This window comes from Garra rufa, chromosome 17 (assembly GCF_049309525.1).
Source record: "Garra rufa chromosome 17, GarRuf1.0, whole genome shotgun sequence".
NCBI lineage: Eukaryota > Metazoa > Chordata > Actinopteri > Cypriniformes > Cyprinidae > Garra > Garra rufa.
In genome coordinates, this window is record NC_133377.1 from 6,828,232 (window position 1) to 6,850,938 (window position 22,707).

Below are 22,707 nucleotides of genomic sequence, written 5' to 3' on the forward strand. Positions count from 1 at the left end.
CAAGAGGGTAGGAGACCTGCATGCATTTTCGGTTGACGAATCGTGCCTGGAGTTTGGCCCGGCGGATTCCCAGGTAACACTGAGGCCCCGGCCTTGTTATGTGCCCAAGGTTCCTACCACTCCCTTCAGGGACCAGGTGGTGAGCCTGCAAGCGCTGCCCTCAGAGGAGGCAGACCCAGCCCTGGCTTTGCTTTGTCCCGTCTGAGCACTAAGATGCTACGTTGACCGGACACAAAGCTTCAGGACCTCAGACCAGCTCTTTGTGTGTCATGGAGGCAGGCAGAAGGGGAATGCCGTCTCCAAGCAGAGGATGGCCCACTGGATAGTGGATGCCATTACCCTGGTCTATCAGGTTCAGGGTGTGCCCTGCCCCCTCAGGCTGAGAGCACACTCAACTAGAAGTGTTGCATCCTCCTGGGCGTTGGCTCGTGGCGCCTCGCTATCTGACATTTATAGAGCTGCGGACTGGGCGACCCCTAACACGTTCACTAGGTTCTATAGCCTTCGTGTAGAGCCAGTTTCCTCCTGTGTTCTCACCTCAAACAGGTAGAAACACAGAGAGGCCTCTGTCTCGGGTCGGCTTGCTATACTGCTTCAGAGTATCCCTAGAGTAACTCTGTCGAATTCCTCCGCTGAGCTTGACAGCAGGACGTAGCGCCCTAGAGGCTGTGTGTTTCCCCGGTAGACCATCTACCACCTCACGAGGGTTCAATCACCTCCAATCTTCCATATATCCTGAATTGAGTTATATGTGTATTGCTCCGAACCCCCTACAGGAAGGACGAGAGCTCCGCATATTCCCAGTGCTCCAGCCTCACTGAAGTGGGTGGTGCTATGTTATACGGTGACTGGTTTTCCTTGTTGCGATCCCTGGCCGAAGCCAGAAAAGGGGCCCAGGAGGCTCGCTCAGGACACTGGAAGGGTCAGCAGCCGCGGCGTTTTGTTAGGGATCCCAATTCGTCGGTCTCGACAAGACGTCGAAGAGACCGACTGAGAGGGAACGTCTCGGTTACGTATTGTAACCCTCGTTCCCTGAAGGAGGGAACGGAGACGTCTCGTCCCGTCGCCTCGGCTCCTGTACCACCGCTGTACGGCCGGGCCTAACCTGTCTATGCATGGCACCTGCTGCTCATTATATGCTCACGCTGTGATCAGCCGCAGCTGGCTGCAATCATGCATGCCAATGTGCATTGGCTCGTTTAGTTTACACACAAAGTGGATTGGTCTATCCAGGCGATATCCCAATTCATCGGTCTCGACGAGACGTCTCCGTTCCCGAACTTTTGGATAATGGACATCCAATGACCACTTTAAGCTTTAAAAATGAGGCAGAAGCACCATAAAAGTATCATAAAAGAACTCAAATCCAAAACAATCTGATTTGTGAATCATTTTTGTGAAGTGAATAAACCAAACTATTTATTCTTTAACTGGACATTGCTCTTTTACTTTTGAACTCATGCATACAATGTCACGGTTCAACAAAGGAGGTCTGGGTCCAAAATGCAGGTGAGTATATTTAATAACAATAAACACAAATAAACAAACAAACAAACAAACAAACCAAAGGCCAACACGGCACACACAACAGGGTCTTGACAGGAGCAGGATACACAAACACTGAAGACAGGAACAGGAAATAATGCAGACTCACAAGAGTGGTGGGAGAGTGGAGATTATAAAGTCTGTGGTGATAGTGAACAGCTGTGGAGGAAACGAGTGTCATAATCAAAGACAACAAGACAGGTGTAGACAATCAGGGATGTGCAGTGCAAGATGAAGGGAAACAGCGACCTCAGGTGGCTGAGGGAAAACCTGCAGCCCAGAGTCATGACATACAAGTAATGAGGTACTACTTTACTTAGGGCAGGGGTTTTCAAACCTATCCTGGAGCCTCCCCTGCCCTGCACATTTTGCTTGTCTCTCTCATCTAATACACCTGATTCAAATCATCAGCTCATTAGTAGAGACTGCAAGACCTGAATTGGGTGTGCCTAATAAGGGAGACATACAAAATGTGCAGGGCAGGGGAGGCTCCAGGACAGGTTTGAAAACCCCTGACTTAGGGTATATTAAGGGTACAGGGTATATCAACCTCCCAATAACTTTTTGATATTTAACCTTTTGATAATGTTGCACTTTTGGGGGAACTTTTGTTACACTTGTTACCAGTCAAAAATGACTGACCTACAAAAAAAAAGCTTCTAAATTTCTTGTTAAGCTATGTTATTACCAAATATTGAATTTAATCTTTTCATTAACTTGTTTTCCTTCAATTAGGATGGTTTTTGCATTACTTTTTGAAAATGATCTAAACTTATGCACCTCAGTTTTTGAGTGAACATTGTCAAAATTATCTACAAATAATGCTTTTTTTACACAAAATCTTGGAATTTGCAAGAGTTTTCCAAGGGTTAAGACCCTTAACTAACCATTTTAACTGCATGGCACATTTTTTCAAAGTCCTCATTCCTGTTCAAAAGATAGAAAGAAAGTCAAGTCAGGTTTGAACCAACATACAGTCAAGTCAAAAATTATTCAGACACCAGATATAATTTTTGATATTTTATTTACTAGTGGGTGCAGGACACTATAGTTCATTTATGTAAGTGAGGATAGCAAAATAAAGTAAACTGTGACATATTAGACCCAAAAATTCTTCATACAGTGGACTACCAGTACAATTTTGAACCAAAACACTTTGACCTGACCATGTTTTGTTACATAACTTTCTATCAAAGTTATCTGACATTATCAAGTTTAATTTGTTCTGACACAGTTTACCTCTTGAGTTTTTGTCTGATTTTATTTCCATTTTCTAAACTATAGTGAATAAACTGATAGTGTGAACAATTTCGAAGGTGTCTGAATAAATTTTGATTTGACTGTAATTCATTTGTGATTATCAAGATGAATTTGTTCTGACACAGTTTAACTCTAAGTTCTTGTCATATTTTATTACTAAACTATAACGAATAAACTGTGATAATGTAAGAAACGTTGAAGGTGCCTGAATAAATTTAGGTTTGATTGTAACTGATTCTCATTTTCATTTCAGGTTTTGTGCAAGCAGTTTGACCTGCCTTTGAAAGTAGCTAATTTTCCCCTTTTTTCCTATAAGCAATGTGCATGAACAGTTTGCTCAGTACAAGACCATCTTACCATATGCTCATATTATTCTGTCCAAATGTGCTCGATAAGCTGGGTAGAGACCGGTGACAGAAAACCCATTAATTAAGGATTTATAAAAAAATCCATTCGCCCATGATCTGCACTGTAGCAGATTACATAGATGAAAGTACATGTGGTGAGAAAACACGAGACCTTCACGCTTAGGCTTACAGGGAACATTAAACATGATGACAGCAGCAGAGCATCTCTGAAGAGGCAGTCTGCTTTTATTAATAGCATTTCACATCCGGAATAAAGCAATCTGAGGAGATACATCGACAAATGTCAAACACGGATAAATGGATTAATAATATCCTTAAATATCCCCTCTTAATGCCTCTTTTCTTCTTTTTTCAGCTCCTCCACTCCCTCTCTTTCTTACATTCTCCCTTCGTAACGTTAGAGCAGAGCTGGGTGATAAGAACCAATCTGCCAGACAAAAAACTCTCCATAGAATTTAATCTCTTTCTGCTTTTTCTGTCTTCTCAGACAGCCTGCTGCCGCCGCAGCGGCTGAGGCCTTCATTACTGCAGTCTCAGAACACAATCAGCACAAAATTATGGACTATATTGGTTTTCTGTATCCTCAGAGTGCCGTACAGTGAGATGGCTTAAGTGCTAACGATTCTCTGACTGTCTTTGTTGCTGACAGGTTTTTGCATTATCTCTGCAAAAATCTTTTTCATTAAAATGTTACAGTTTTTGATTTGGATTATTTTTGCTTAAATCTGGAAATAAACAGAAACATTAAACAGATTCCCCCAGAAAGTTTTAGGATTTAATTATTTTAAGAAATTAAAAATTTACTCACTGGTCACTGCTCATCTCTCCAGTACTTAAATAAGTTTGAATAAAAGAAATGCAGTAAAAATGAGCTCAGCTTTCATTTTAATTAATACCAGGTGTGGTTTGTACACAGTTGTTTGTGATTACAAAATATGCAAGAAGCACCAGTCTAATTATCATAATTATGCGTTAAAGACGCTAAAAAGCCACATTTTTTTTCCAAATTATGTTTTTTTTCTTTTTTATAATAGATCTATCTATCTATCTATCTATCTATCTATCTATCTATCTATCTATCTATCTATCTATCTATCTATCTATCTATCTATCTATCTATCTATCTATCTATCTATCTATCTATCTATACATCTATCTTAGGCATTTCCTCCAAGGAGGCAAGGGAAGCAGTGCCTCCCCAAAATGTTGGATAGGAAAAAAAAATGTAGTGTAATAATAAAACAACACCAATATTACAAAATATAACATGGAAAATTGCAAGGGCGAAATTGTCAATCACACATTGGGGGGGGGACAGCTGTGGGAATTTTTTTTGTTGGCGCATGCACACATTTTTTAAATCAAAATAAAATAAAAGTCATAGTCCAAATGTTTGTAATTGTATAACACAACAAGGAATTTTATTACATCTGATCGTCAAACCAACGTATACTCACCCTGTAATGATTACAGCATCAGCATACAGGCTATTAAGTCACAAAGCTGAATTTAAAGGGATAGTTCACCCAAAAATGAAAATTCTGTCATCATTTACTCACCCTCAAGTTGTTTAAAACCTGTAAGAATTTCTTTCTTCTGCTGAACACAAAAGAAGATATTTTGAAAAATGTCTGTAACCAAACAGTTGATGGACCCCATTGACTTCCATAGTAGGTCAATGGGGTCCATCAACTGTTTGGTTACAGACATTTTTCAAAATATCTTCTTTTGTGTTCAGCAGAAGAAAGAAACTTGAGGGTGAGTAAATGATGACAGAATTTTAATTTTTGGGTGAATTATCCCTTTAAATATTCATATGAAATGAACCAGTGCATACTTTGTAACATGCCACCCTTAACACTTTTATTATTAAGGGCGTTTTGGGGTTTTTAATTCAACATAATCAAACAATTTATGTAAAAATACTCAACAGATATTTAGGCTACTTCATCCCAATTACAAGCAATATAAACAGCATTCATGGTTAATATTTCCTCTTTAGCTTTGTTAGATCACATTTAAGAATTGTAACCTTGTGCGGGAACGGCAGGGGTAGAAACAAAACTCACTTTTGCACTCACACTCTCTCACACTTACACACAATCTCTCTCTCACACACACACACACACACACACACACACACACACACACACACACACACACACACACACACACACACACACACACACACACACACACACACACACACACACACACACACACAAATACTGGTTTACATGTTTTATGGGGACATTCCATAGGCGTAATGGTTTTTATACTGTACAAACCGTATTTTCTATCGCCCTAACCCTACCCTACACCTAAACCTAGCCCTCACAGGAGATTGTGCACACTTTTACTTCATCAAAAAAACTCATTGTGCATGATTTATAAGCCTGTTTCCTCATGGGGACCTGAGAAATGTCCCCACAAGGTCAAAATCTACTGGTATTCCTATCCTTGTGGGGACATTTGGTCCCCACAACGTGATGAATACCAGGTACACACATAACAGCAAGGCCTGACAGGAGGAGGACAGAGTAAAGGTCCTACAGACCCGAACACCATACAAGGGTTAAGAGCTATTAATGTCATGCTGTACCTTAGAACATTAAATTAATTACTTCTCACTTCTCTGTTAAAAATGCCTAAAATCTCCAGAAACTTACTTTCTTTTTCTTTCCAAAGAAATTACGGATGTCAGCTGCTGCAGTCTTTCTCTTGTTCATTTTTGGCCACTACTGTGAAATATAACAGCAACGCAATTCCAAGGGATGAAAATGGTGAAGTAAGAAAGAACAAATGGCAGGACTAATAACCCAATTCGGAGAACAGGACCGCTAACGTTAGCTGTAAAAACTGGGTTTGGTACAGTACATTTGACAAGCCTGTCACTGACCGCTATCCCAGTTTGCTTTAAAGCCAGGCTACATGCTAGCGTGTATACAGTAACGTTAGCTAGCTGTCGGCTAGCTTGTCAATAGCCCCATTCATACAAGCTGTATAATATTACAGTCGAAATTTACAGATTCTACAATTTGAAATTCTAGTGAAATTCACCTGGTCGTTATCTAAGGGATTATGTCAGCCAAAAACAGGATATTTACCATTCATAGATATGTGCCAAATGTCTGTCAGATTTCGCGCTCTTCTTCTGTTTGTTTTTTCCTAACTCACTGACGGTGCACGAGCTACTAAAGGTATAGGGGAAAACATGACATGGATTAGGTTTTGTTAATGTATAGTGTAAGGCCAGTCGAATGGATTTGGGAAATGGACCGGCGGGGATTTTATATTTTCGGAGCTGGAAAAAAAGACGTATTTGCAATCACATCGATATTGCCCGCATAATCATACAGTATGATCAAATATTGGGGGGGACAAATTGTCCTTCTTTGAATATTGGGGGGGACGTGTCCCCCTGTCCCCCCATAGAATTACGCCTATGGAAAATTGTATAAATCACATATATTTTTTTTAAAGACACATTGTCTAACAGTGACACCAGCAAGGTAAAGTTACAGCAGGAGTCCGTGTCTCTCTCGCCTCCCCTGAGCCCATTGAATTTTAACAGAGTTTGGTGCAGAGGTGGGACCAAGTCATTGTTTTGCAAGTCACAAGAAATTCTCAAGTCTTTCCATTCAAGTCTTGAGTCAAGGCCCGAGTCAAGACAAACAAGTCCCAAGTCAAGACGGGCAAGTCCAAGTCGAGTTGCAAGTCCTCAACTTTAAGCTTCAAGCCCTAAACAAGTCATTTGTGCTGTTTGCCCAAATTAGTGTCTCTGTATTAATTACTACAGCACATTTAAATTCAATAATAGTCTATAGTAGGTATAATTATAAAAGATAGGCTATAATAATTTTAGTGGTGTTTCATTGAGGAATTAATGACTGTTTGTGAACAAATATAGGCCTATCTGAATAAATAATTTATTTTAAGTCCACTGTTTCATTTGTTAAGGATTCAGTGATTTTAATGAATTAGTTGAGTCAAATATTTAATAACTTGCTAATACGTAATACAGATGTTCATTTATCGTGAATTCATCCATTTCTTGAAAGCCATGAAAGTGAGTGGTAAACAGGAAGAATAGAGTGAACTTTATATGTAGACTACATAAAAAAAATCAAATTATGTTTGAAAGCTGTAATAGATGTTCTGAGTGGCATTTATGTTTAAAACCACGCCCCCTCATGTGTTCGTATGTGACCTGTATGAGCGTGAGTTCTCAGTAAAACAAGTACGCTTGCAGAGTACCTGTCTGTCATCTTTCCTCCCTAATTCACTCTCCCATAATAAATATATTACAAAAGCCAATTTATTTTAGCCAGTTATTAGGCTATTGCTGCTTCAATATACATCAGCATTTCTTCTAATTATTATTATAAGTGGTTTATAGTGATTATGTGTAATTTAAATATCTAAAACATTAAATTGTCACGTGAATAATGGGAGGTCTGGGTCCAAATGCAGGGGAGAGACTTTAATATAACAAAACACAAATAAACATAAACCAAAAGGCCAACACGGCACAAACTGAACATAAACTGAAACACAAAATAACAAAATCAAGAACACGGTCAAAGTCCAGGGAATTCAAGAACACAAATAACACACAAGACAGAAGACAATGCAGCCATGAAAACGGAATGAAGAGTGAGTGTTCTTATACAGAGTCCAGATAGTGAACAGCTGTGAGTGAAATCAGTGCAAATGACAAGACAGACGTGAACGATAAGGGGAGTGCAGTGCCAGCACAGCGACCTCAGGTGGCTGAGGGAAAACCCACAGCCCCGATCATGACAGTACCCCCTCCCTACGGAACGGCTTCCAGACGTTCCCAAAGTCTGGAGGGGGGAGGCACGGAGGAAGGCAACTCAGGGGGAGGGATGGCGGGCCAGGTCCGTGCAGCGCAGTCACCGTCATGTCATGAACAGAGCGTCCAGCCGCCTCCGCGTCAGGGACAAAGAGCGCAGCCGCCTCTGCGTCAGGAACAGAGCGCGCAGTCGTCTCTGCGTCAGGAACAGAGAGTGCAGTCGTCTCTGCGTCAGGAACAGAGAGTGCCGCTGTCTCTGCGTCAGGAACAGAGAGTGCAGTTGTCTCTGCGTCAGGAACAGAGAGTGCAGTTGTCTCTGCCTCAGGAACAGAGCGCGCAGCCGCCTCCGCGTCAGGAACAGAGCGCGCAGCCGCCTCCGCGTCAGGAACAGAGAACGCAGTTGTCTCTGCGTCAGGAACAGAGAGTGCAGTCGTCTCTGCGTCAGGAACAGAGAGTGCAGTCGTCTCTGCGTCAGGAACAGAGAGTGCAGTTGTCTCTGCATCAGGAACAGAGAGTGCAGTCGCCTCGCCATCAGGAACAGAGCGCGCAGCCGCCTCCGCGTCAGGAACAGAGCGCGCAGCCGCCTCCGCGTCAGGAACAGAGCACACAGTTGTCTCTGCGTCAGGAACAGAGAGTGCAGTCGTCTCTGCGTCAGGAACAGAGAGTGCAGTCGTCTCTGCGTCAGGAACAGAGAGTGCAGTCGTCTCTGCGTCAGGAACAGAGAGTGCAGTTGTCTCTGCGTCAGGAACAGAGAGTGCCGCTGTCTCTGCGTCAGGGACAAAGAGCGCAGCCGCCTCTGCGTCAGGAACAGAGCGCGCAGTCGTCTCTGCGTCAGGAACAGAGAGTGCAGTTGTCTCTGCGTCAGGAATAGAGAGTGCCGCTGTCTCTGCGTCAGGAACAGAGAGTGCAGTTGTCTCTGCGTCAGGAACAGAGAGTGCAGTTGTCTCTGCCTCAGGAACAGAGCGCGCAGCCGCCTACGCGTCAGGAACAGAGCGCGCAGCCGCCTCCGCGTCAGGAACAGAGCGCGCAGCCGCCTCCGCGTCAGGAACAGAGAACGCAGTTGTCTCTGCGTCAGGAACAGAGAGTGCAGTCATCTCTGCGTCAGGAACAGAGAGTGCAGTCGTCTCTGCGTCAGGAACAGAGAGTGCAGTTGTCTCTGCATCAGGAACAGAGAGTGCAGTCGCCTCGCCATCAGGAACAGAGCGCGCAGCCGCCTCCGCGTCAGGAACAGAGCGCGCAGCCGCCTCCGCGTCAGGAACAGAGCACGCAGTTGTCTCTGCGTCAGGAACAGAGAGTGCAGTCGTCTCTGCGTCAGGAACAGAGAGTGCAGTCGTCTCTGCGTCAGGAACAGAGAGTGCAGTTGTCTCTGCGTCAGGAACAGAGCACGCAGTTGTCTTTGCGTCAGGAACAGAGAGTGCAGTCGTCTCTGCGTCAGGAACAGAGAGTGCAGTTGTCTCTGCGTCAGGAACAGAGAGTGCAGTCGCCTCGCCATCAGGAACAGAGCGCGCAGCCGCCTCCGCGTCAGGAACAGAGCGCGCAGCCGCCTCCGCGTCAGGAACAGAGCACGCAGTTGTCTCTGCGTCAGGAACAGAGAGTGCAGTCGTCTCTGCGTCAGGAACAGAGAGTGCAGTTGTCTCTGCGTCAGGAACAGAGCACGGGCATCTATCGCCAGGCAGGCGTAGATATATTCAAAGCGCGCTGCCGACGCCGCCTCAAAGGACATCCCCTCCGTCTTGGGAGCAGAGGGAATGGTCGCCGCCCCGACCGCCGCCTCAAAAAAAAAATTCTTCCCCGCTGGACCCATTTGTGATGGCTGCATTCTGTCACATGAATAATGGGAGGTCTGGGTCCAAATGCAGGGGAGAGACTTTAATATAACAAAACACAAATAAACATAAACCAAAAGGCCAACACGGCACAAACTGAACATAAACTGAAACACAAAATAACAAAATCAAGAACACGGTCAAAGTCCAGGGAATTCAAGAACACAAATAACACACAAGACAGAAGACAATGCAGCCATGAAAACGGAATGAAGAGTGAGTGTTCTTATACAGAGTCCAGATAGTGAACAGCTGTGAGTGAAATCAGTGCAAATGACAAGACAGACGTGAACGATAAGGGGAGTGCAGTGCCAGCACAGCAACCTCAGGTGGCTGAGGGAAAACCCACAGCCCCGATCATGACATAAATATCCTAAACATTATGTGAATAAAAACAATACAAGTGCTTACTTATCGAGTCCCTCTCTGGCTCAGTGCCTATATTGATCAGAACTCTGTTTTATTTTTTAGAAGGCAGGCCATAAAGACTTGCCGAGTCACAGGGTTCAAATCCAAGTCAAGTCTCGAGTCATTGCTGTCAAAGTCTAAGTCGAGTCGCAAGTCTTTTTTGATTATGTCAAGTCAAGTCACAAGTCTCGAGTCATGCAACTTGAGTCCACAACTCTGGTTTGGTGAGGGGTAATTGAGAATGAATGGGGGAAAGTCATGTGAGAAGAAGCAGTGCCTCCATCGCAATATGATTGGATATGACTGGTTGTGTTCGGCTGTGATTGGTTCATGCGATAAATCTCACCTTTTGTGTTCGTGCACATTCCATATTTGCGAATCAGTCTCAATATAATGGGAAAATGAATTAAAAAAGTAAGTAAACACACACTTAGATATAACCACTTTTTTTGTTATGTCAAAATAATACTTGAAATGGCATGAAAACATTATCTGTGGGAGTTTTTAGTGAATAATCAGCTTGGTGAAATTTCAAGTAAATCTCTGTGTTTGTGACCAATATTTATTGAGCTTTGATGACTGATGACCTGAAAAATTGTTAAAAGTTAACTATTGAAAAGAATAGTTTGACTTAAGTTCACTCATGCGTTGTCTGTGTTTGATGATTTCAATGATGTGAAAAAATTGATGTGGAGTGAACTGAGTTCAACTGATTTATATTCAGTGCTCAGTGTCAGTGAATAGGAAGCAGTGAACACCATACAAGGACCTGGTAAGATTACAAAATTAACTGAAATTAATATTTCATGTCCACATATTTTTAGCTGGTGATTAGCCTTGTAATAAGTGAGACAATGAGTTGGTCATTATTCCTTGCACGCTATTTTTTGTAATGAAGATGTTTCTAATTAGATTAATTAAAAAATGCTAAATACAGACTTTTGGAACCAACTGTACATCAACCACAATTCCCTACCCAAAATTCATAAACAAGCTTCAACAAGCTGTCTGACAATAATGCATTTTTGCGATATTAATCAAATAAGTGGTAAAATCTGCATATTGTGCCTGTAGCATTGAAGAAAAAGATTCCTTCCCCCATGTGTGCTCAGAGAAAGATTTAATTGTGCCCACCGGTGGATCTAATTAAATTAATACTACCATATACAGCGTGACAGCTTATTCATTGCCAAGAGGGTCTTACCCAAAGGGAGGAAATGTAGAGAGGAAAAAGCATAGGGATTGTATGGTGTCATGCAGCTGTGTCTTTATTAGCCTGAGATACTTACTCATGTGAACCATTGTAAAGTTTAAAAACTCTAAGGGCAATTAATATTTGTGATTTATGAAGACTTCAAACAAGTGTAACATCTTAAATGCATTTTGGACTTTCAGAGAGACATAAATGTCTGGTCAAATATGTCCAAAACGTACTAATGAATATTTTAGTGACTATTTCTCTATACCCACATATTACCAAGCACATGGAGGCATTTACTTCAAAGGTCACAGTTTCCTCTTCATTTCCAGGGGAAAACTTTGTCTCTTAAGAAATAGAGTGCAGTACACACAACATAAAATATATGAATAATACAGGCATAGCTGAACCAATATTATCTACGATGCTCATGTTCCATTCTCTCTGCCTCTCTCTCTCTAAAAATGAATGTGATTTAAGTGTGCCATTGTAAGCTGCACAGAAATTGTGCATAAAAAGGGGCAGAAATTGGCCATTTCACACAATTTATGCCATCTGATTTGATATTTCCTGTAAACGCACCATATTTTACCTCAATGTGTAGTCGCTGCTGTGCAAAACCTTAAAATGTTTCTTAGTGTTGGTTTATGCTCAGTTGTGCAATGAGAAACTCTTTTTTATAGAGTTTTATAAAGCAATAGTGAATGACAGGCAGCATTCCTAACACCACTGCAGAACTGACAAAGACAGACTTTAACAGCGCTTGACTCTGGTTTGTCTTATTATATTTGAGGCTTCAAATGCACCTGAGGGGGCATGCGGTTCACCGTTATTGTTTGCTTTCTCTTGTTAGCCATGGCTAATGAAGAAAGATGGTTGTGCTCGTCTAGTAATGGTGGTTGTTACCCGGACATTATTGTTGTCTGAATTATACTCCTGTAATGAGAATAGATGGCTGTTGAGCACACCAGGTGTAGTTACACTTTATGACAGAGTGACAAGAAACTCACCTATAAGCAGGGCGACTTTTTAAAGTTTGAAACTAGGACATGAAGCTGTGAAGTGTATCCCATTCAGATTCATCAGAAGTGTCATCCATGCTTGACTAAAATGATTATATAAATAATGCAAAATAATGTCAAAATACCAGACAAATAACCACATTTTTGGTATTAAAATGGAATTTGTGACAAATGCATAAATATAAACTGTCTGAAATGTATACACTACTGTTAAAAAATCTGGGGTGAGCTCATGGCTGACGCCCAGAAAGGCAGACAATCAAGTCATGGCCAAAAGTTTAGAGAATGACACAAATATCAGTTTTCACAAAGTTTGCTGCTAAACTGCTTTTAGATCTTTGTTTCAGTTGTTTCTGTGATGTACTGATATATAATTACAAGCACTTCATACGTTTCAAAGGCTTTTATCGACAATTACATGACATTTATGCAAAGAGTCAGTATTTGCAGTGTTGGTGCTTCTTTTTCAGGACCTCTGCAATTCGACTGGGCATGCTCTCAATCAACTTCTGGGCCAGATCCTGACTGATAGCAACCCATTCTTTCATAATCACTTCTTGGAGTTTGTCAGAATTAGTGGGTTTTTGTTTGTCCACTCGCCTCTTGAGGATTGACCACAAGTTTTAAGATTTGGGGAGTTTTCAGGCCATGGACCCAAAATATCAACGTTTTGGTCCCCAAGCCACTTAGTTATCACTTTTGCCTTATGGCACGGTGCTCCATCGTGCTGGAAAATGCATTGTTCTCTACCAAACTGTTGTTGGATTGTTAGAAGAAGTTGCTGTTGGAGGGTGTTTTGGTACCATTCTTTATTCATGGCTGTGTTTTTGGGCAAAATTGTGAGTGAGCCCACTCCCTTGGATGAGAAGCAACCCCACACATGAATGTACTCAGGATGCTTTACTGTTGACATGACACAGGACTGATGGTAGCGCTCACCTTTTATTCTCTGGACAAGCCTTTTTCCAGACGCCCCAAACAATCGGAAAGAGGCTTCATCGGAGAATATGACTTTGCCCCAGTCCTCAGCAGTCCATTCGTCATACTTTTTGCAGACGATCAATCTGTCCCTGATGTTTTTTTTTGGAGAGAAGTGGCTTCTTTGCCGCCCTACTTTGCTGCCCTTCTTGACACCAGGCCATCTTCCAAAAGGCTTGGCCTCACTGTGCGTGCAGATGTGCTCACACCTGCCTGCTGCCATTCCTGAGCAAGCTCTGCACTGGTGGCACTCCGATCCAGCAGCTGAATCCTCTTTAGGAGACAATCCTGGCGCTTGCTGGACTTTCTTGGACGCCCTGAAGCCTTCTTAACAATGCAGTGGAAAGTTTTTTCGGGATTAAGTTCATTTTCATGGCAAAGAAGGACTATGCAATTCATCTGATAACTCTTCATAACATTCTGGAGTATATGCAAATTGCTATTATAAAAACTTAAGCAGCAACTTTTCCAATTTCCAATATTTATGTAATTCTCAAAACTTTTGGCCACGACTGTACAATAGATGCCTAAGCACCTTCGGTCTTATAAACCATGTTTTCATAAAAGTCTTCCATTTGTGGTCTTTGTGGGTCTAATTTGATATCCATGTTAATCAATTATTCTTTCAATTTGAGCCATATTTGAACACCCACTTGTGACCTTTCAGCATGTTATTAAAAAAGAATGTGAAAAAAGTAAAAACTGCCCTGCAAAGCATGCTTCACTAAACCTCTCAGAAAACCACTGAAGCAGCATTACATCTCTGACTTCACTTTATATCACTCTATCAGTATGTAGCTATCAGCTGAGTTTGCTAAATGTGATATGCAATGTCCGTTTTAGTACTGTAGCTTATAGAAAATATATTTACAGTGACAGCAAAACACCTCACCTACATTTTCACATGTGCAAAAAAAAAAGAATGATCTTTTTCAGCTTGTGGTTGAAATGATATTTTTGTTTGCTGGCTAACCAAACTGCTTGCACAGCCAGCACGCATACAAAAGCAAACACATGAAGTTGTAATGCCAATTACATTCTTATCACACCTTGTGTAAACGTCTGGTCAGATTAGATATAAACTACATACTGTACTTCTTCTGATCCCATCAAGCTCTGGTTAATCATAGACAGCATGGCAGGTGATATAAATACAAAAACATGTGGTGCGGTTTAACCTTGACGCTTAAATTATCTCAAACAAAGGCAATAATTACCCAAGAGCACCCATAAGCATCTGCTTACCGCAACTCTCGACGGAATTCCAGGAAGTTATCAGGAGTAAAACCTGCGTCTAAGTGGGATCAAGTTGGAGGAGGGCACACAAGTGTAAAAAGTTCATAAACCACCAAAGATATTTAAATGAGTGCTAAACGCTATAAATGGCTTGAATTACAGCCACGGGAAATAATGAGGAAAAGACTCAAGGTCAAATAAAGCACGCAAACTGGGCTACACTTTTTCTGCTATGACTCTTGGTGTAAGAATTATGTAAATGCTACCCTGTTTAAACCCTTCCCTTTCCAAAGGTCAGCGCGTTCCCCTCTGGGTGAGCTGATTTTTGTAGATCGGTCTTGGAACAGGCAACACACAGTGCACTTGCCGGAGTTCAGATTTCCACTGCCAAGGTCACCATGGTAACCGGAGGGGGAAAAGTGACAATTAAAAGAGCGAGAGAAAAACATAAAAGGTTAACAGTGTCTATATGCCAAGTGGTCGTAAGAGTATCATTAACTGCGACAAACTGCCTGACCTGTTCCGGTCGAACCTGAGACTAATGACTTAGAGGCACCTGAGGACAGATAAGACATACAACCTTCCAACTAGTGGTTTAGACCAGCATTCTTTCTTGCGCTGTCATATTTTGAGCATTAAAAATGCACAGAGCACCAAGCAAAGCTGGGAATGTCAATTTAATGCAGATACACGCGGTAAAATGGTATCGGTCACAATTACATAAAGCTATTTGGTTTGTATGCGGCCCATGCGAGAGGAGCATCAATATTCTATCACCGCTCTCACCCTTCTCTGCAGGCTCAGATGTACAAGATGGAGTTTGTCAGCGGCTTGCAGCTGCAGATATGCCTCCTAGAAAGTTAGAGTTTTGAAATTCTGAGCCACGCGTTGTTTGGAGCACATATTTGCAGTTCTCTGCACAAAAGAAAGAGAGTGAAGAAGATGTTTAAAGACAATAAAGAATGAAAAATCTGTCTTCATTTGCTCACCCTTGTGTTGTTTTGAACCTGAGTTTCTTCCATAGAACACATGGGGAGAAATATTCTGGTCAATGTTTTTCCATGCAGTTATAATGAGAGACTGAAGCAAGCTTTTAAAAAGCCACAAAATGAAGGCTTTGAAAAGATAATTAGATGTATTTGTAATGTATTCCACTTTATCTAACATAGTTTGACAGAACATTGAGAAAGTAGAACAATGTAGTACAATGGAAATATTGCTCTGTTGCCATATAACAACTCAATGCAATTACGCTAATGCATTTTCTCATTGGGAATTTCTATAGTGGCATCAATTATATTATTATGTTTATTTGGTATAATTTTCTCAGAAATAAAAAGTCCAAAATAGCTTGTTACTGATGCAGTACCCTCTAAATTACATCTTTGCTCCTTATTTACCTGTAAAAGGTTCATATTAGCTTAAAGATACATATTACGACTCCAAAGTACTAATACACACCTTTTATGGGGTAGGCAAGGTACAAAGTGTTCCTTTTAAGGGTACTTTCCAATGCATTGACATTTTTTGTACCCTTAACGGTAGGTTTTTTGCACATTTTTGCCGGACAGTGAACGATAATGAAAAACCCATGATAATCATTCACTCAATCAAGTTTGTAATAGTTAATAGAGTTGATACATCAATCAATAAAACCAAATATATTAATAAATAAATGAATGAATGAATTATAATATTTAAAGGGGTCCTTTTTATGTTCTTTTACACAAAGACAAAGTCTTTATTTTGTTTTGGAGGTGCACTAGAACATGCTTGGTGGTTCGAAAAACACATTATTTTTCACATAATTTACATTATTACAATAGCTTTCTCCCCAGGCTGGCACAAATGGCTCGATTAGTTCCGTGTTTGATGAAAGTTCGCCTTCCGAAAAAATGAAATGTGTTGTGATTGGTTAGCTGTCCCATTGCGTTGCGATTGGCGAACAGCTTAGGCAGCATTTCAGTACTGCCACCCCCTTCCCAAAGCAGCAAGTCCCGTGTACAACTGCGCAAGCTAGATTAAAGTGATTCTTACGTTTTAAATATGTATTTTTTTCTTACAAAAACACATCGGATCACTAAAGGAGGCTTTTACTAACCCTCCGTAGCCATGTGAGGCACTTTTTTATTACGGATCGACTTGTTTTGGACTGATGGAGAGAAACACTTGTCTATGCTGTTCTAAAGCTTGGGAGTGCAAGGATTATTTTCAATATAACTTCAATTGCATTTGTCTGAAAGAAGGAAGTCCTCCACACGAATCCTCCACTTCGTCCACAATTCGAATTTCTGTAGGCGGAATTTAGGTTGTGACATCATAGCATCCGGAAAACAAACGCTGTAGTCTAAAGGAGCCAATCGTTGTAGTTCTTGAAAATGGATTTTTTTTTTTAATTAAATATCTCCCTTTGGAGTGGACTTTGAGATTTATAACTTTGTAGATGTTTTTTTTTTAATGCCCAAACATACACACCACACAATGGCTAAAATTCAAAAAATGAAAAAGCATAATAAGAAAAAAAAAATAGTTCTTTGATGAAAACTCTCAGAAAGTTTGGCGTGGTAATATACATGGCAAACTGCTACAGCAAAACCTAGTCATAAATTTAAATGTTGAGCAGCGAGCTCATTGGCTACCAACATAGGACAGAACCAGTCAGCTGTGGCATGTGATAATGTCATTATGTCAGATTGAGTTAGATATATTGGACTGTGCCATCTACAAGTTTATGACAGAACTTTGTATATCTGCTGATCTGCTGCTACTGTGGCAGAGCAAATACAGAACCTTGCTATTTTCAATACATTAACAACATGCTGCTGCGAGCATATAAGAAATACAGCTTCAGCACATATAACAGGTGGAGCTGGGGAAGTGGGAGAGTTTCTAAAGTGCACGGCAACTGCTACAACAAGTGCTAGTCAAGTATTTGAATGTTGAGCAGCAGCTCATTGGCTGTTGATGTGAAAAGAAACCAATCAGCTGCGCCATGTAAATAATAATGTGATCATATCACATTGAGTTAGAATCGGCCTGCGTATCTAGAGTTTCATGAGTAAACTTTGTATTCCTTGCATTTTTTATTTATTTTTTGAAGCATAAAAATGACACACATGCAGCAAAATATGCTGCAAACATTGTCACATTAGTAATTTATGTGGAAATATATCTGATTGTGGTAAAACATTGCAGAAACTTTTGTGCCACAAGCTGAAATCAAGTTTTTCTCCTGTCAAACACACAGTATGACATTGACTGGTGCAGGAGTTTTATTTCATTCAGAGTTGTCATTGTCATTTCAGCATCAGACACCAGGTACAGCAGAAGCGTGAACCCCTGCTGCAGATGCTGTATACAGAAAACTTATTGACATGGAGTGTATTGGCTGTTGACGATATTTATTTCTCCACTTGTTAATGTTCACCTTGATCAAGCAGGCTGAAAGTCAAAGGCCACGATTGGGCGAATGCAACTATACGGACAGAATGACAGTAATTGAGGTACTTCTCAGCTCACTGTGGTGACAGTCAGAATTGGGAGTGTTCTTTTTTTTCAGCAGTTCTTGTGATTCATGGGAGGTAATTTCACATCTCATAGCCACACCAGCACCAACACAGCAGGTGAAACAAACGTGATAAGAGCATTAATTAAATTTCATCATGTTTGCCTTTCCTCCTCCGCGCTCCACCCCTCCTCCATGCCTCACAAGTAATAAATCAGATAGTTCATTTCTCTTTGCTCGGAGTGCATCAAAGTTGGAGCGCACAGCAATTCCCCCCAGAGTTCAATGACAAGCACAAAACAAAAGACCTAAATGAAATCTACCACCTTTTCTTTGCAGCAGATACCTCCATGATGAAAAGAAATGACTCCGGTAGCTCGTTCTCCAATTTTTTTTCACCCCCATCAACATGCCCTTTTATTATTTCTGCCTGAGTCTCTCTCCAGTGTTACAATGCTTTATTGGTAATAACCTCCATCCATTAAATTGGTTTTTGGCACATTATTAATTTTTTTTCCACCTGGATTTTTTTCTAATCCAAGTTGGTAAGAATTATATTGCTGCATTTTTCCTTCATCAAGAAAGCTCTTACAATCGCCATCCTTCCATCTGGTGAGTCTGGATTTAGTGGACAGATGCCTGGCCAACAGAAAAGAGCTTCTTTTCTTGTTTCTTTTTCATTTCTTTTGTAGTGAGCATCGTGTATTCCACACACAGCTCTTACCACCTAGAGATGAGAATAGGCTTTTTATTCAGGTTACACTTAACAGTTCTTTTTCTTTAACAATTCACAATTCAGTTACTACTTTTAATTACTTTTTTAAATGTAAAAATTACATTAAATTTTTTTTTTTTAAGTATGGTTACATACGGTTTGAAAACAGAACTCTGTTGTGAATGTTTAAAACAACTACTAAGAATAATGGACAACATTCTAAACATTTAACTAAAAATTAAATATACAGTCAAGCCCGAAATTATTCATACCCCTTACAAATTCTGACTTAAAGTTACTTTTATTCAACCAGTAAGTTTTTTTTTTTATTAGAAATGACACAGACGTCTCCTAGAAGATAATAAGGCGATGTACAAGAGGCATCACTGTGGAAAAAATTATTACTCATCTTTTATTTACATTTGAACAAAAAGTGGCATGTCCAAAATTATTCATACCCTTCTCAATAATCAATAGAAAAGCCTTTGTTGGCTATTACAGCAATCAAACGCTTCCTATAATTGCTGACCAGAATTCTTCTTTGTCCAGATGAGCATTTGCAAAGGCCAAGCGGGCTTTTGTGTGCCTTATCTGGAGAAGTGGTGTCCTCCTTAGTCTGTGCTGTGGAACCCAGCGGTGTGCAGCATCCATTGGACTGTCTGTCTTGAGATGTTGCCACCAGCAGAGCAAAGGGAGTCACAAAGGGAGTCACATTCTGACTTTATTTCTCAGAAATTGGACTTTATTTCTAGTAATTGCAAGTTTATATCTCATAATTCTGAGAAAACAAGTCAGAATTTTTTTTTTTTATTATGTGTGCATTCTTCACCCCTGCTTTTAACTTTAGAAAACTTGCTTCTCTTTTTTTAACCCTGCAGGTAGTCACATTTACCCAACATCAACTATTAAACATACTAAACATTAAATATATTTCTTACCTATGAAACTTATTTTATATGAAATGATGAAAATGGGACAAAGGGAGTCACATGACACAAGACAGGAACCATGACTATGACTATTACAAAATAAAAGACATAAAAACATAACAACACTAGGCAGAGATAACAGGAATATGTTATTATTGCTGTTAATATGTTGCATATATACAGTAAATACAAAGGTAATTGCAAGGTTTTATCTTTTTTTTAATACTTTTTATTGTGAGTTTACATCTCACAGTTCTGACTTTTTTCTCAGAATTGTGTGATATAAACACACAAATATGTCTCACAAAAGCAGAATAACAATACAAACTCCAAACTGGGAAATAAAAAAAACTCACAATTCTGACTTTTTTTCTCGCAAATGCGAGTGTGTATCTTGCAATTCTGATTTTATTCAGCTCAGAATTGTGAGATATAAACTTGCAATTGTTAGTTATAAAGTCCAATTCTGATAGGAAAGGAAGATTGATAAGTTCTCCAAATCTCACAATTTTGAGGAAAATGTCACAATTGCGAGATATAAACTCGCAATTCTGAAAAAAGTCACAATTCTCGCATTTCACAATTCTGACTTTATTTCTCAGAATTGGGACTTTATTTCTAGCAATTGCGAGTTTATATCTCATAATTCTGAGAAAACCAGAATCAGATTTTTTTTTTTTTTTTTTTTTTTTTGTGCGTTTTCCACCCCTGCTTTTAACTTTATAAAACTTGCCATCTAACCCTGCAGGTAGTCACATTTACCCAACATCTACTATTAAACACATTTTTACCTATGAAACTGTATATGAAATAATGAATATGGGACAAAGGGTGTCATTATAGAAACGTGACAGATTCATTATAAAGAACTGGCTTATAAATGATAGATGTTATTGAACTGGTCTGGATTGGCCTACTTTAAGTGCAGATGTTCAAGAACTGAATCAAACTTCATGAAAATGATTCACTTCCAGTATTCCTTAAAGGATCAGTTTTTGTTTCTTAATCTAAGTACTGGCTTATTTCATCAGTAAATGAAGAAAGCTTTGAACAAAAAAAAAAAAACCTCTACTATAATCCTGTCTGACACCGCCAATCTATTTGCAATCACACCAGTTTTATGGGGAGAAAGGCATCAGCTGGAAGCCAACTTTAAAACAATGTTCATTACCATAATCCTAATTACAGCGACAGGAAAAAGAGCAATCGTATGTGGCGAGGTTTAAAATTTAATGCAGAGTGAAGCCGTTTAGCAGACAGCGACACTTGTCTCCCGCCCGATCGGGCAGGGCATAAACGATCCATTTCCCAAATCAGGCAATAATTTTGATGAATAATGAAAGAGGAGAGGCTATTTAAAGCACGCACATCTCACAATCACCTCGAGGCCTCAGCGGCGACGAAGATAGAGCCAGTGATTATTGAAGAGCGGATCATATAGGGCTGGAACCAAAAGCCCTGTCATTCCTTCAAAAGCCGCCGTAGTTGTTTTAGGCACACAGCTCGTCCTTGCACTACAGCATGTGATGTCATCCACAAAGGAACTTTTTCATTATAATTGGGCTACATTTTTCCCAAACAACTTTTACCATTTGCACTCTAGTAGCTTCTGTGAAACTCTCTGGTTCTGTCTTTTGTTATGGAGCCCAAATCCCAATTATTCTTTCAGAAGATGTTTTTAATGACAACCCATAGAGGAGCCCACGTCTCCGTCTGCACTTCCTCCCTCTCCTACGCTACGCTCACCCAAATCTCCCCTCACCCTCCGAGATAAAATGATAGTGAAAGTATTATCTCACCCGCTCCGCTGACTGTGATTGGTTTTGGCAGTTCACAGGGAATTAATATGGGCTTCTCTTTTGGACGGCAGAGGAAGCTCTGGAAACTAATGAGGGAAGAGGAGTTTAGGGATTCAATAGGTGAAGAGATGTGGGCAATCAAGGCTGACAACACCCCTTCAGCAGAATGAAGACGAGATCCGGGAGGAGGGCCGGGACTGAGGTGCTAGATCGCTTAAACGAGGCGGCGCTGGATTTTGAGGTGCTTCATGTGGACGAATGCTTTATTATTCAGGGCACGTGTGTGCTGGCTCAGATTTCACGTGGTGTACTTTTGTTTTTGGATGTGGAATAGGACTGAGCTGAGGATACAAGCTTTCAGATCACTCAATCGTTCTCGGCATCAACATTTCCTAATATGAATCAGGGTACAAGCCTGTCAATTTAGCGTTATTAATTATTTACAAACAATAATACAATAGAATGCAATTAATCATGCTTATAAAATACAAGACAATGACACAGCGGACAAAGATCTGTCTGTTTGCATTGACTAACAATTAACAAATATTGCAGATGGAATACTAAAACTCCTCCTGTGTGAACGGCCTATACTTCACTAACTCAATTGCTAATTGGATTGCAGTGGGCTGTAGGCCAATAACAGGCTTTTGTTCAGGGAGCTAGAAATAAAACCACTAATATATTGGATTCTAAAGCCACTTTTTGTGGGTATTCAGTATGCCACATTAATGTGGCCTGGGTCACGATTCATAACCTCAACATAGGCTCTATTGCTATCTATAGGCTCTATTATAAAATGTACCTACAATGTAAAAAGTTTTCACCAGATTCAACTTAAAAACTTAAGCTCAGCAGCTGACTTTATATTTTAAGTTGAATCAACTTAAAACTACAAGTCATTTTAACTCATTACAATAAAATGAGTTGATTTAACTTGTGAGTTGAAATGACTTAAGTTGATTTAATTAAAAATTTTAAGGCAGCTGCTAAACTTAAGTTTTTAAGTTGAAATTGGTGAAAACTTTTTACAGTGAAATGACCACTAGTGGCAGTCAAATAATGATTTGTAACATTATTTGTTAACAAAAACATTTTGATG